A 16,164-nucleotide genomic window follows, 5' to 3' on the forward strand; every position below is an offset into this window, starting at 1 on the left:
CCTTTTCTGTGGCAGGCAAGAAGTACCGCTTCGCGGCACAGACGACTCTGGTCCGATAAATATGTCTGAAGTGCTGCCATTTAAAAATGATGGAAATTTCCGCGCACTGCTTAGGATGAGAGCAAAATGTGGAGATGCCACCTCGAGAGCTCACATGGAAACATCTCCGGCGAATGCGCTGTACACGAGCCCAAAAATTCAAAATGAATTGATCACCCTCTGTGGTAAAATCATACAAAGAAAGATAGTTGAAAACGTCAACGCATTTACCCTTCGCTAGGTGGCGTCACCGTCCCGGCTTGGGCACGTAAACGCTGTGCCGCTGAACTAAAACACGCTTTCCGCAACCAACGTTTGCAGCACGGTAACGCTATTCCTTTAACCCCCGCTATCACGCTAACGCTAAACTATAACTGTCTACTGTCTCTGCCTTACGTACGGAACGACCTAACCTGCTGCCATTCCCGTCGCCGACTTCGCGCTGGCGACGCTGGAGTGGCAGCTTGTAACACATACATACCATTGTTGTACCGCGGTTACATTGTGTTATTTCATCATGAGCCGTTGGTCGCGGTGTGCCCGGCTTTGGTGGTGCTATTGTCCAAACTTTTATTTCTTGCTTTAACCAGAATTTGAGGTTAACATACCAATTTCTTTAGTTGGGTACAAATAATTGAAAAGACCATCGAATTATTACAAGTAAGCGATGTACTTGATTTATTCACGAAAATAAGCCAGTATAAATCTAAAAAATGGCAGCCGTTCTACACACAAACCCCCCCCCCCCCCAGAAAAAAATTCCTGGGTACGGCCCTGAGCTTACGTACGAAACTCTGAAGAATCATCACAGCGTCAAAGAAAAAGGCCACGAGGTTGACTTTCAGTGGCTACCTGGTCATTGCGGGATCAGTGGCAATGTTTCCGCAGACAACGCTGCTCGCACATCCCATCAAGAAAAGACCACCGTTCCGATTCCTTTTTCCAGGACAGACGCTGCGAGGCAGCTTCGTCACCTGGCACGTAGTCTCTGTTTGGCGGAGTGGAACATGCCAAGTATAAGACGTACGAGACTCCACCAAATAAACCCTACGCTGGAACTCCGACCTCCATCCTGACTTCGTCGACGTGAAGCTTCACTTCTTTGTCGGCTTTGGTTGGGAGTTGCCTTCACGAAGGCATACACAACATTAATTGGAGTGACCGACAGTGCGGCATGCGATGTCTGCAGCACTGAGGAAGACATCGACCATCTGCTATGCCGCTGCCCTCGATTTGCCTCTGAAAGACGAACTCTTTCTGATGCGATGCGACGATTGGACGATCGGCCGCTCTACGTGCAGATGCTTCTGGAGCACCGTCCCCATCGCTCGTCGGCCCACAAGGCAGTTAAAGCACTTTTCTGCTTTTTAAGGACTACGGGCCTGTGTGAACGCTTGTGAGTATTTTTACAGTGCCACCGCCACACGTGTCAGTGCATTTATTGATCATTTCCTTTTTTTTTTCGCTCCCCCTCTCTCTCTGTCTCTCCCATCTTTCCACTCCCCTTCCCTTTCCCCCGGCGTAGGGTAGCCAACCGGACCGCTGTCTGGTTAACCTCCCTGCCTTCTCTCTTTCGTATTCCCTTCCTTCCTTAACCTTAGAAAAGCTCAAAGGGTTCCTTATGCGATCGCCTAAGACGACTCGAAGCGAAAACAACCACCTTCCTTTTTTTTCTCAGTCGAACGTATCGATCCCCCCCCCCCCCCCCGAAAGCTTTCTACACCTTACGTGATTTTACACTGCCTCCGCAATTGCAGCTATTGCAAGCTTTCTGCACCTCACGGTTTTTTGCAGGGCCTCTGAGATTGGCCCACGTTTGACCAGGCGACGATGCCATGTGATGATGTTACAATGTGACATCGCGTTACGTGACGTCAAGAGGACGTCCCAAATATGAGCAACCTGTTAGTTCATGATGAGGTCATGTGGTGACGTCATCACATTATGATCAGGTTCTGCATCACTCGTGTTGACGCCACTGACACCTACAGTCACATTTCCCGTTTGATTGGACATCTAAGGATTTCGCCTTAGTAACAGCAACGTCGTAAGAACCTTAAAAAAAAAGACAACGGAAGCTCTGTCGCCTTGACCAAAAATCAGGTACGCGCTAATTGCAACATGACTGCCAAATTAACAACGTCAGGCAAGCAATCCGTAATGCTTAAAATACATGGGATTGACATCGAATCGATAAAGTTAACGTTGGTATCTACCCTCCTTCCGGCACCTAATATGGTGTTCAGATGACCAAAACAAACGTTTCGCTTTTGACTAGCGAGGTTACAAGGCAAGAGTGAATGCTTCGCCACCCTAAAGGAAAATTTGTGAATACTTGCTGTGGTACCTGCCTCGTACTAATGGAAGTACAATACGAGCAACTACCTCGGTGCTCGGGCTTAGCTGTAACCGAACACAGTAATCTTCGCACACTGCAGCGGCCTCGTCTTTCCGCACACAGCTCCATAATCAAGATTTGAAAATTACAAAAAAACTCCTCAGGATCCAATAAAGTTCGTTGTCTGTCTGTCTGTTGCAATGGAGGCGCAGTGCTAAAGAGACAGTGGAGCTGATGAGCCCCTATGAAATCCTGGATTTTGCTGCTTCCCTAAGTTTAGCAAATTTTATCTTTCTTCAGCTATTTGTTTCTTCCCTGTGTTATATATGCATTTTTTCTCTCTTTATTTCTGTTTATTTCTCTATCTATATATTTATTACTCTTTCTTGCTCATTCTATCTTCCTTCCTCTTTCATCCCTTTCTCTCTCTCCCTCTATTTCTCGCTTGCTCCCTCCTCCTTTCGGTCCTTCACTCTCGCTATCTCTCTCACTCTATTTCTGTATCTGTGATTCTGTCTCTTCCTTTCTCTTTCTGCATTTGTTTCTCTCTATTTCTCTCTCTCATTCTTTCTATGCAATCCTTTATTCTCTCCCCCTCCTTTCTCTCCTCCTCACCATTGCATCTTTCTTCCTCACGCTCACTTCCCTTTTTGACCCCCTTGCTACAGCATACTATACAAGTCTATGCTATGCTGTGCTCCGCTAGCGTGCCTGGATAGCCGAGATGTTAGGACGCTTGCCTTCGGATCGAGGGTATGCGGGTTGGAATCCCGCCTTGTGAAGAAACTTTTGGGCCAGTAATTTCTCCCTTTCTCTTTATCTCTTTCTTTCTCTTTCTTTATCTCTTTCTTTCTTTCTTTATATCTTCTCTGGCCATTTCTATCTATCTATCTATCTATCTATCTATCTATCTATCTATCTATCTATCTATCTATCTATCTATCTATCTATCTATCTATCTATATCTATCTATCTATCTATCTATCTATCTATCTATCTATCTATCTATCTATCTATCTATCTATCTATCTATCTATCTATCTATCTATCTATCTATCTCATGTTGCTGTTGTCATCATTACGCAACTGTAAACAACTGGTTATATAATAGATATGCGACTCTTCAACATATGAGTGTGCGTATACCACTTTCATCTTTTTCTAGCATCATTCCGTAATGTTTCGCTCAACGTGAAAAATTACGCCACAGTCACCATCCCGCGCATGCTTCGCCTAACATCGATTGCCACGGTACGTGGGATCTGTCAAATTTTTCTTTGGGACTTTTATATATATACACATACTTATACATATACGGTGCATGACGGCGGCGACGGCGACGGCAAAAACCAGATTGCTATCGCAATAAAAGATTATTAGCACATCCAGAACTAACTGTCATCTTAACACGCGGACCATCTTAATAATGTTTCCTCAGATCTCGTCGTGTTGTATAAATATCTTGGTGTGCACATCGCGAACAACTTTAATTTGACCACTTGTGTAGAACACGTCGTTAACAACGCTGATCGCACACTTTAACGATTACGGCGCAACTTTTTGCACCTCGCCTCGCTTTGCACTTCCTCCGTAGTCGGCCCACCTTTGAGCAAGCGACGATGTCATGTGATGACGCTATGATAACGTCACTTTATGTGACGTCATATAGGTGTGCCATCTCTGACGTCATCATGACGTGATATCGTGACGTCATGAGGGGATGATTTTTTTTTCATTACTCGCGTCGACACCGCCTACGCCAACGGTCAATTTTGCGTTAGGTGAGACATCTAAGGCTTTCACCTTAATAAAGCTCTACGCTTAGACGTGGCTTCGAAATCACGAAGGAGGTTCATAAATCCCTCTTTGATGAACTACCAGAGCGTTTTTCCTTCATTCATGCTTCTTTTGGTAAATTCGGGCTCTTGTTCGGGGATGAATTCCTGGCAGATATTTAATCTGCAGTATTCCAAGCATCTGTGTATTTTTCCAGTCATTAGCTTGAAGGATAAGATGGAAACTTTATTTGTTTTTGTAGTGCTTTTTACTGTGCAGGTTAAAAGCAGAGCTGTTTTTGATAGATAGCAGAACTCTGAGGTATAACCAGACCTTGCACGGCGGCTTTTCAGGAGGACCTAAGCCAGGTGTGCCTTGCTAAGTTTGGCTCCAATGAGGGTGCAGAGTTCATCGCGCTCTTATTAATATCTGGGCATCTGTTATAAAATCTCTAACAGAAAACATAGAGGCTGCTAAGCACTTTGATTTTCCCCTTTTAGAACGCCGGTACTTGTCGCAATCGGTCTACCTCGGCAAATTTTGGTACTTATGTCACACCGTCAAACCCCCGCTCCGCGTTTCACAGAAAGTTCAGCGTTTAATCACCTCGTTCTTTTGGTCTGGCGGTACGGAATTATTATCGCGCCCCACGTTAGCGCAACCGCGCAGCCGAGGAGGCTTCGCGTTCCCAGACGTGGCCGTTACGGCTTCCATACTGTCCCTCCGCACTTTATTGCGCGTTTTAAATAATGATGGTACGCCTGCGCAGACACTCGCGCGTTACCACCTGGGCCCATCCCTACGTGTCCTAGTGCCCGCTGGTCCTTTGAACTGTGGTCCGCAGTCCTCTCACTTACCGACTGTGTATCGTGCCCTCCTAGCCTTCCACCGCCGTCTAGAGACTACATGCCCCGAGATCGATGTAGCCGAAGCGAAAGTAGTGGACACAATGGCCGCCCTAGTGCAGCCTTTAGTACCCCGACACCGGCTAGCGGTAATGAGTCGCCCGTGGAAGCACATGACCGCAGCGGCGTTGCCGGGTCACCTTCGTGACTTCGTTTGGCGATGGGGCTGGGGCTTGCTCCCAACTCGAGATCGGCTGCAACGATGGCAGGTGGTACGCAGCTCCACTTGCCCGAACTGCGTGATGGTTGAGACCAACCGGCATGCGACGATCGAATGCGTCGTCGCCCGACTTTTTTGGCGTGCGGTCCATGCTGGTTTTCGTGGACAAGGTGTCCGAGGGTTCGTGTCCGGCGGCGGGTTCCCACGAGGGCGCTTCGCGGCACTTTTACTAGTTGCCGGCCTGTTCAGCCTTTGGCGCAATCGCTGCGAAGCCGTCGCTGGGAATTGCCGTCGACGTGCTTTATGGCCGATATTGGGGCGCATGAGGCGTGAGATCCTCGCGTTCCTCTCTGAGGAGCTTTTCTTGTTGGGGGAGCGCGAGTTTCTGCGCCATTGGTCATGCCCTTTTGTCGGCGTTGAGCGTGATCGAGTTCAACTTATTTTTCGGCCGACATGGTGCTAGGCCGCACCGTCGGTTCGGAGTTTATGTGCTTGTCTTCTCGACCTTTTGATCTGTGTTCGTCACCTTGATATCTCATGTCCTAGTGAATCTACCCCCACGGCGATGTACACGATGGAAGAGAATGGTCACCCACCCATTCACCCATTTACCCTTTTACCCTATTCCCTATTGTGTCAATTGTGAGCTATGTTCGTTCGTTGTTATGTTGATCAGACTTCTGCTGATCGCCCTATGTGAAAGTGTTAGTTTTTGTGATGTACAATTGTGAAAATGTGAATGTGTCCCTGAACACTGATATGTCACGCAGGATGTATGCTCTGTACATAGTGTAAATAAATTTTTTCTAAACATTAATGTTTTTGTTGAACGGACACTGTTTCTAAATGTTCGTAAACGTCCTACGATAAAATAAACTTTTTCTAAACATTATATTATCGGGGGACAGCTGACTGCTGTGCCATAGTAGGGTGTGCATAGTAGAGCACTGCACGGGCCCAGCCCGGCCTGCGCGCCGGGTCGGGCTGTCCGAAGCGTTTTCCAGCGGGCCCGGGCTGGGCTCGGGCTTGAAGCCGTGGGCCGGGCCGGACTAATTAAAAGGCCTAAGTCGGGCCTTCGAGCACACGCAAATGAACTGATGGGGCAGAATCGTGCGATCAAGGTAAAAAACATGTGCACCAGCGTAAAAATAGCAGCACTAACATTGGGCCAGATCACGGTTGTTCCCATGGGAGGAATAAAGATTTCGGTCTTTTAATTGAGGTTGACACATACGGTACAATCTGTAAGTAAACAATGATATTTGATGCTGGCGTCCTTCGTTGCGCCTACAGAGGTGTAGACCGCATTATATGTGGCTATCCTTCTGGTCGAATTGCTGATGCTAAGGCGTAAGTTTTATATCACCTTCAAAGCGTCATATTAATTTTTGCTTGGGCTGTGAGGGAATTAAAGGGACATAGCTTGTCACAGACATCGCAAGGTCGTAACTGTCTCGCTCGAGGCGCACACCTGAACCATCTTCCGTGACGTCGTTAGAATATGAACCATTTATATTTCATCTGCTTTTGGTCGCTGTTCACCATATATAACGTTAACGTTTTTTATCTTGCTGCAGCTAATTATTAACCAGGAGCCTCTTTTAAAAAAATTGTGTAATTAATGTTTACAACGCGAGTGTAGAAAAGAGCATTAAAGAAAATGTCCCGGGTTTTTCTTCTATCCGCTTTTACAGCGAAATCTGTTATGAGATCATTTCAACGGCCGTTTTTTTAAAGACGATAGTCTTTCTTGGGGAACTTAAACGCAGAAATTTTGGTCTGTCTTTCTGTCTTTCTGTTTGTCGGCACGTCCCTCGATTCAGCCACTCGGCCAAAGTTGAACCACTTGCCCAAGGGCCAGCCGTCTTGAACTGGTACGGCTGTTCATACTTGTGAACGTTGTCGATCAAAAAGTAAATATCATGCATATCTGAGGTGCAACATCACTAGGTAAGTATTAGGTGGCGTGTTCCTTTAATAGAAAATGCATACATACGTAACTTTAAGGACCCTAGTTTCTCAAGCTGCGCTGAAAATGCATAAGAATGGAAGCTTGAGCGAGTTGGTATGCGTTCACCTTTGTTGAAACAGCTCTCACTAGACGACGACGAAGTAAAAGAAGGCACGGGACAGGCAGCGCCTGTCCTGTGCCTTCTTTTACTTCGTCGTCGTCTAGTGAGCGCTGTTTCAACAAAGCTGAAAATGCGACTGCGCTGAAATTTGCCTTCCTCCGTGCCCTTCGTACGAGCTCATTGTTGTGTTTCGGTTTCGGTTCTGTATTGCACTGTACGAATGCCATGGGTTGGTGTTGAAAAACTTTAGTTTTGAGAAGGCCAAGAAGGTGAAAAAAAATATTTAAAAAATGAAAAAGCAGCGTTGTGGGCGGCCTTCAGGCTGCCGGTTGTGGGCGCCGCTCTGGCGTTCCTGTTTTACTCAGGCGACGTGTAAATAAAAGAGTGTGTGAAGAGTACTCGTTGAGTGCGGACGTTTCTCTGCTTCAGCGCTTCGCGCCAAACCGCGTTTTCGGGCTGGCTGGCGTCCCCGCCGGTCGCGTTGGTCACCGCCGGTCTTCGCCTGCTGCTGCGCCGGGACTACCAGCACGCAACACAGCACTCATGTTTCCCGACGTATTGCCAGATGGCGTCCATATCTCACACAGCGCCTCTTCTATCGTCTTTACACGACATTTGCAGCGAAGCACGCAGATACGCGGCCAATTTTTGGCGTCGTAGTTGTCCGCTGCCGCCGCTGCCGCCGGTGTCCGTAACCGCTATCGCACGAAATAAGAAAAAAAAGGAAAGAAGAAAAAAATTCCAGGATGGAACGAGGTTCCAACCTGGGTACTCTGCGTAGGAGCCCAGTGTTCAACCTCAGCCTGTGCTTGAAACTGCGTTGCAAGAACACCCTGTACAGGCTTCATGTCGGGAAGAAACCCCATTAACATATGTAATGTAGTGTGGTAGAACAGTAAATTAACAAACAGGCGTCACGCAACGCGAATTCTGTAACCGGGCGTCACACAATGCGAATTGCGCAACGAGTGGGTTGTTGAATGCTTCCAACCCATTACAAAGGCCTCTACGATAATTCTTCATCGTCATCAGCCACATCATCAACAAAGTGCACATAATGCCTTACAGGTGTTTTGCCAGTACCACTGTTCTCCGCAGAATGACGAAAAATTGCATAGTGGCTGCTTCCCTACTTCACAAAAATTATGATGATTTATAGCGTAGTGGGTTCCTGGCAAGTGCACTTCTATTGGTTGCCAAGGAAGCCCATAAGGCTCGCATGATCCATTTCCTCAAGCTCTCAATAAAGTTAATTCCTTCTCTCTCTCGCTCTCCATTTCTCCGGTTAACGTATGTTATAAAGCGTAGTGGGACAGTTAAATAACGACCGGGCGTCACACAATATGAATTACGTAACTAGTGGGTCGTTTAAAGCTTCCAACCCATTAAAAAGGGCTCAGCCAAAAATCTTCATCGCCATCAACCACCGCAATAACAAAGTGCACATAATGCCTCACAGATGGTACCTCGCTTCTCCGCAGAATAACGAATAATGTCGTGGTGGGTGCTTCCCAACTTCCCAAAAATGATGATTTGTGGCGTAGTGGGTACGTTGCTAATGTACTTGTATTAGTAGCCACAAGAGAGTTTATAACGAGCTCTAGAAATGGCGCTCTTCCAGCTTTCGCTGTGACTGTGCTGCGCTTACCGCGCATGCCTGGCGTTTTGTCATGTTAGTTTTACACTTCTTTTAAATAAATTTTGTTGCTATGTTTTATTTTCACTATACTGTTATTGTAATGACTTGCCATGTGCCATATAGGCGACATTTCATTTGGTATTACGTGCCAAAACCACGATATGATTACGAGGCCCGCCGTAGCGGGGACCGGATTAATATCGACCACCTGGAGTTCTTTAACGTGCACCTAAAGATAAGTACACGGGTGTTCTTGCATTTCGCCCCCATCAAAATGCGGCCGCCGTGGCCGCGGGAATCGCACCCGCGTCCTAGGACATAACAGCGAAACAGCTTAACCGCTGAGCTACCACCGCGGGCAAAGCAACATTTCGATGCATGTACACACAGGATTTTCCGTCCGGTCGCCCGCTACAAAGCGCAAGGTATCATTAACAATCATCATCAACAACTAATATCCTCTAGCGGGCCCGGGCCGGACCTGGTCATGAACACGCGCGCCCTTGATAGGTTTAGTAATGAACGCCCGGTCCCGGGCCGGGCCGGGCCCAGGCTTGGAACCACGGGCCCGGGCCGGGCTCGGACTGGGTTCGCTCATGTACGCCCGGGCCCAGGCCGGGCTCGGGCTGCGTTCGGTCATGTACGCCCGGGCCCGGGACGGGCGCAGGCTTGGAACCACGGGCCTGGGCTGGGCTCGGGCTTCATAAAGCGGGCCCCGGCCGGGCTCGGGCCGAAAAATCAGGCCCGTGCAGGGCTCTAGTGCATAGTACCCTAAATTGTCAATACCTGCTATACACCACGAGGTGCCCCTCGAAGGGCACCCTTTGCTGACCAGTATAAGGCAGAGTCATGAGTTACCTTGAAGCCGCATATATGCGAACTTCAGGCGACGGCGTTCTTAAGTGAGAGATCCAGAGCGACCACCCGGTTTACATCAAACCGAATCTATCAGTGAAACACGTTAACGCTCCACGTGAGATCACGCCGGAAGTTCACGTCACGTCACGTACACCAGTCACGTTAACCGGCTCGGGAAATTATTCCTGCTTCCGCTCTCTACATTTCCATGGCATCATTGCCGCTGCAAAGAGGAATTACGGTTATTCGCAAAGTGACGGAAGTGACCTATGCCATTCGTTCTATTTCTGACCGAATCCGCGACTAGGTGGAGTTGCAAATGTGAGCGATCCGGCACGGAGCGAGTTTCTCTGGAACGACCAGTGGAACGCGTGAACACGCTTCGGATCGACCAGTGAAAGACGGATACACCGCCGCGGAGCAAGAAATCCTGCTCTGGATTTGCCAATAAAAAGATCCGTAACATTCCTCCGTTTACTTTGCCTACGACTAACTTCTTCACTAGGGTACGACTAGCTATAGGTGACACCAGACGACGAAGGGTCGATCTACTACAGCCCCGCTTTTAAAACACGAACAACCAGTTTCGGAAAGAGCGTCCTGCCTATTTTTGAAACACGGTACGAAGGCATCGCCAGGCAATGACGCTGAAGTCACAGCCATGGTGAATTGATTTGTGGTCATGGAAGAGGAAATAACGGCGTCTTCAACAAATCGCACCGGTGTCCACTGGGGTGCCGAGGTTCTACGACTATTGGACGAAATGGTGCAATATTCTTCTCGCTCATGAACGAGCAGTATCGGTCCGTCACGTGACTCCTCAGGGAGAGGATATTGACTGAAAATGCTTGCTCGGCTGTGCTGCCGTATAGTTTTAATTGAACTCCACGCGTGCTCTGAGGAGGCCATCACGTGTTGCGCCGACACTCTTTGTCTTGAATCGTGCCACGCTACATATGTATTCGCTGTCTGCTTATTCTAACCTTCTACCAATATCGTTGCCTTCAGAACGGCATGGCTTATATGTGCGGTGGGGAATGGAAATGATTGCAGTGTTTAACAACGCAAGCCCAAAAACTCACAATTTGTGAGCATCGCAGTAACCCTAGAGGAGATGTCCTATAATGGAGCAAAAAGAGCGAGTAAAATGTTTGAAACGTGAAGCCTAAAGAACTTTTACACAAAGTCGTATGACAGCTGCTTTGGCCAGGCACTGCGGACGTGTGCCGGACAGTGGTCCTTATAAGAGACCCTTAAGAGACAGCGTCCTTTGTGAGCTACATCGGGCGCGGTCACCGTTCACCAAGTCTGATCGTGCCAACACTCCAGAGAGGAATATCAGTAGCCGCACGAGCTGACAAGGTAGCCGGCACACAAAGAATTATTCGTTACGCATCTTACTTCGTTGTAGTGGCGTTCCACTCCCAGCTGCTCGTGACACGACACATATATGCCACACTCATGTCATTTGCAGTCGCTGCCATGCACCTCGCTCTCTCAAACAAGATTCGCATCTTCTACCACTGGTACATCGCGTTGGATGTCTTCGTGTGCCTTCCTCTACTTGCTTCGAGGTTGCAACATCGGGCTTATATGGTACTGTTATGGTACGTTAATCACCAAACTCGCGGGCGAGCGCGCAAGATGCGCTAGGGTCTCCGCGTTGGGTGGGAGGTGGTGGGACCAGGCCTAGCTTGCGGATGATGCGTACGCGTCTCTCGTTGGTAAGAGTTGGTATCTGCTGCCGGGATGGCGCTGTGTGACGTGTGCCTGGGCTTTCCTTGGCATGAGGAGAGCTACCTAGTCGCTGCGGGGCTCGAGTTAAGCGCAAGTCACGGTAACGGAATCCCGAGATACGAGCCTTTACACAGTGCTGCCAATAAATCGGGGACAGGCAGACCACGCCCAACGTAAAGGGCCTAGTAATGTTCCTAAACGATACAGCTCTTCAGAGCATGTGCTATGGTGTAAGAGCTATTGGGTGCGAGACCCACCACTGGAGGAGCTGGCGCCACTGTCGGCGTGACCTGTTAGGCAGGATCAGCGGTGCGTCGTCTGCTTCGGTAGCACCGACGCGCGCTGAAAATGAAATTTTATAATACCACCCGCGGCGTAATTCTGATTAAATGGGGCGGTGTTCCCGCTCCGGCTTTGCGCTTGACAACGCTTCAAAGCACTACAATATGCAGTCGCCTTCTTTGAAGGCGTTTTATATGGTAGGCAAGTGTTCGGTGTCAGCCTTCACGCGTGTCTTCAAGCTAAGAAGCCGCGTGAATCTCGTATTCTGAAACTCAGAAACGGTGAACAGCCATTGGCTACGACGCGCTCGTGCAGACAGAACTTCTGCGAGGAAGATTTCTCCTTCGAAATCGCTCACGGAGTCTTTCTCCCGTGCACGCTTAACTTGCGAAAACTTTGCTTTTAATTTTACAGTTTGCTTTTACCCCGCTTTGCAGCATATTGCTCCGGTAATGTCTGTTTTCCGCTGCAATTTCTTGCTCGTGCTGGTCGTTGTCTACTGCCGTTGTTGTTTTTAGGACTAGTCCAGCGAACGTTGTCATGTGATATCTGTTCGCCTTCGCCTTGTACGATGCGACATGTTTCCCCTCGTAGACTGCTTCTCCTTCTAACAGTAGTCGCGAAACCTACGGTGTTAAGCTTTGGTAAATGCGCGTTGTGATGATTTAGATACTGACAACTTCACTGTAATGGAAAGGGAGTGGTAGGAATCATGTTAACAAAGAAGGCACACCATATCCCGATGTTTCTCTTAGCCCCAACCAATGCATATACCAGCTTAAAAAAAAAAAAGAAGCCGCGGGAAATTGCTCGCTGAGATAAACGCACAGTGCGACGCCACTTGAGTAAAAATGATAATGAACCGCCCAAGAACGTACAAGAAAAAAAAGTATCTTGTTGACGGCACGCTCAAGTCGCCGTAGGCGCCAATTTCCTCAAAGTTGTGAAGCAATCATTTTCGAAAATATTTGATAACGTTCACACAAAGCGCTTACTTGTGAATACATCTCAAGTGCTTATATGTGTTGCGGCCTCGTGATCACTTAGCTGAGGCTTCGTATGTGCCCTATTTATTTATACAGACAGACCAATGTAAGAGTGTATGTCACATAACTCGCCCTCAGGGATTGCCTGCCTTCCACGCAAGAAGCTTGTTTGGGGATACCCCATCGCGGTGACCGCGCGCAATGTGCGCTTATGTGTACGTATTCTGTAAACAGGTAGCGCCTGTAAACAATTGTATGCTTTCCTTTCATGCAAGATTATTATTTTTACTGTAAAAACGTTTCTACTTTCGAAAGTGTTCACAGACATGCGCAGGAGGGCTTACGCGTGGTGTCTTCGTAGTGCGCCGGCATCCAAACATATGGGGAGCGCGCTCCGGCGTTGCCCTACGCACGCACGCAAGAGAAGCGCGCCCGACAGAGGGCGACTCTAACTCCTCGGTCCCAATACCATCGTTACCTATCATCATACATCCCTGTTTCCTTCACCCCAGTGTGGAGTAGAAGGCTAGAAAGCCGCTTTCCAGGCGGGCCTCTCCTCCTCTGTCATCATTAAAAACTATGTTCTTCTTGGCGGCTGTTCGTTTCAGAGCAATGCGTTCTTTGCAAACGTTCTTTGCAAAACAAGGGGGAAAAGAACACTGTTCTTCACGTTACTTTTTTCCCTCGTACAAAACGCCGTTTTGCGTATAGAGGTAACTAGCTAGAACGATCACATATTTCGTTGCACACTTTTGGAGTGAATATCTCGAAATTAGTGCCACCCTGAAAGTTCCTTCAAACTGGACATGCCTTGCGAATTCCCGGGCTACACTTCATATATTGCAGCACGTGCCGTAACGTAATTAAGTGAAAAAGACAATTACCCTTATTTGTTCATCAACCGATTACGTGTTTGTATTTATTGCGCAACAAAATCCGCCGCTTGGTGATCTCTAACTGGACGGCTTCGCTGTCTGTCATGGACGACTTTTTAAAGATTGTATTTTCTCCAACTACGCGATGCTGCCTTAGGCGCCCTGCCAGCGCGCTGCGTTGTCTATTTCGGCCGTGCGCGAACACAAGCGCCAAATTGTCCTCTAACAGCCTTAATCTGAAACTCAATCATGTACTCGTGGCCTCCGCGATTAACTCAGACAGCGCTGCCGGAGCTGATCGCGGAGGCCACTATACACTCTGCATGGGCATTTCGGAGGCAAACACAGGCTTATGAGTCTCACCGCTCTCACGCGATGTCTCAACAGAGAGCTTGGCCGTAACATCCCAGAAAAGTAACTTTTAGGGACTCTCAATGACCGCGATACATGCAGAACTTCGTTTCTAGAACAAAACTGCGGGGGATGCTTAGAACTTCGTAAAAATCTGAAGGCGTAAGCCTAGTCGGACCGATAACGATGTGCAATGAAGCTTTTAGCCCACGCGGCGACGCGTACGCACCGCGCAATGGAGTTTTCGATAGGCGACGGCAGCGCAAGACCTCCCTCCCTCCTCCAGCCTAGCGAGCAGAAGCAGCGAAATTGGGTCCGGCCCAGACTATACTCGCGGGCTCCTTTTCTTCTTTTTTTTTATTGATATGATATATAAGGAGATGTTGGCGCACAATTATGGCGCCGGCTACTCCTTAGCCCTTGAGTGAAACTTGAACACAAATCTTAAAATAAAACGTACAAGGCAGTTCATGTAAAATAGAACACTCGGGCACACATATGCAAAAACACACTTATAGGCACATATCACAACAAAATGATAAAGAAATGTTCCAAAGTCAGCGAATGAAGTCTCTGATAATGTCCGTCGTTAATATTTGGTCCGACTAGCACAAAACAGCAGAGCACACGTCTGGTCTTTAAGAAGATGTATTCGCTCGTGAGTACATAACAGTCGATACGTTATTCGCTTCAGCACACACATATGATGGGTGTCATATGAGACTGCGCATAATAAGTACGACATGTGTTATACAAATGAAAGTTCGGTATTTCTTAGTACTTGTCAGCAATGCCGCTGTCTTGTAAGAAACGTGTTAACGCTTTTAAAGCGTGCGTCTGTAAAACTCTAGTTGGCCACGGGCCCAGAAGTTTCCTCAAGCTAAACGGTCTGTGGTCTAATGCCAACAGTTCCGATTTAAGACGGCGTCGCGGCGTGTCATGATGTGGACAGTCTATGAGAAGGTGACATACGTCTTCATCTATAAATCCACATTCGCATTCGGGAGTTTCAGCTCTACCAATTCTGTGCAAAAAATGTTTTGTGTATGCGGTGCCTAGCCTCAATCGGTGAATAAGAGTTTCCATACTTCTATCTAATGCTATCGTAATTTTGAATTCAATGAATGGATCGATGTGATATAAATCACAGCTCTTTGTACTTTGGTCAAACCAAGCAGTTTTGCTCATTCTGAAAGTTGTAGCCTTTATAAGACCACGCAATTCATTTTTCGAAATTGGAAAAGAAATAGTAACATCTTTACGATGTGCTTGTCGTGCCGCTTCATCGGCAGCTGCGTTTCCAGGAATGTTGCAATGGCCAGGTATCCATTGGAATTTGATTTCATGTTGTGCCTTGCTTGCTTTGGTGAGCTCTTTCAGCGTTTCGTATGTCATGCTATCACTAATTACTGTCGTGTTTGTACTCGAGAGTGATCTTAATGCGGCCTGTGAGTCGCTCAAAAGTACCCATTTTCTCGCGTCTGCTGCCGAGTTTATAAACTTTATAGCATACAGAATAGCGAAAAGCTCTGCTGTAGTAGATGACGTCGTGCGACATAATTTAAATGATTCCTGATTATTGAGCTGTGGTATGATAAATGCCGATGTTGAAGACGTTGTGATACTTGAGCCATCTGTGTAAACCTGTATGTACCCTGGATACCTCATGTGTATCTGATAAAGCGCTAGTTGTTGAGCAGCTTGGATGAACATGTCTCTCTTTCTGATAATGCCATCTACTGAGAATTCAATGCTTGGTATTGCAAGTAGCCATGGAGGATAGTCCATTTCAGAGCTCCAAATTTCATTTCTTGGTAATATATGTACATTACTCTGTATTTCTTCATGAGCATTGCTTTTATCCCTTCGTAAGATCTCCAGTGCCAGTGGGTGGTCCTTGTGTTGCGTCTGTAAGCGAAAAAAATGGCGGCATGTTTCGATTGTTCTCATGACTGGAAAGGGTGCTTGTCGAGTCTCAGCTATGACAAGGCTGCTGGAAGTCGCTCGTGGAACACCTAGGCAGACGCGCAGTCCCCTAGCTAATAGTCTTTGAAGTCGCTCCTCTGAAGTGCGGGAAAGGCCGTGTAAGACTGCTGCAGAATATGCAACTTTTTGTCGTATAAACGCATTGTGAACAGCGAGCATG

Source organism: Rhipicephalus sanguineus, chromosome 9 (assembly GCF_013339695.2).
Source record: "Rhipicephalus sanguineus isolate Rsan-2018 chromosome 9, BIME_Rsan_1.4, whole genome shotgun sequence".
NCBI classification, from domain to species: Eukaryota; Metazoa; Arthropoda; class Arachnida; order Ixodida; family Ixodidae; genus Rhipicephalus; species Rhipicephalus sanguineus.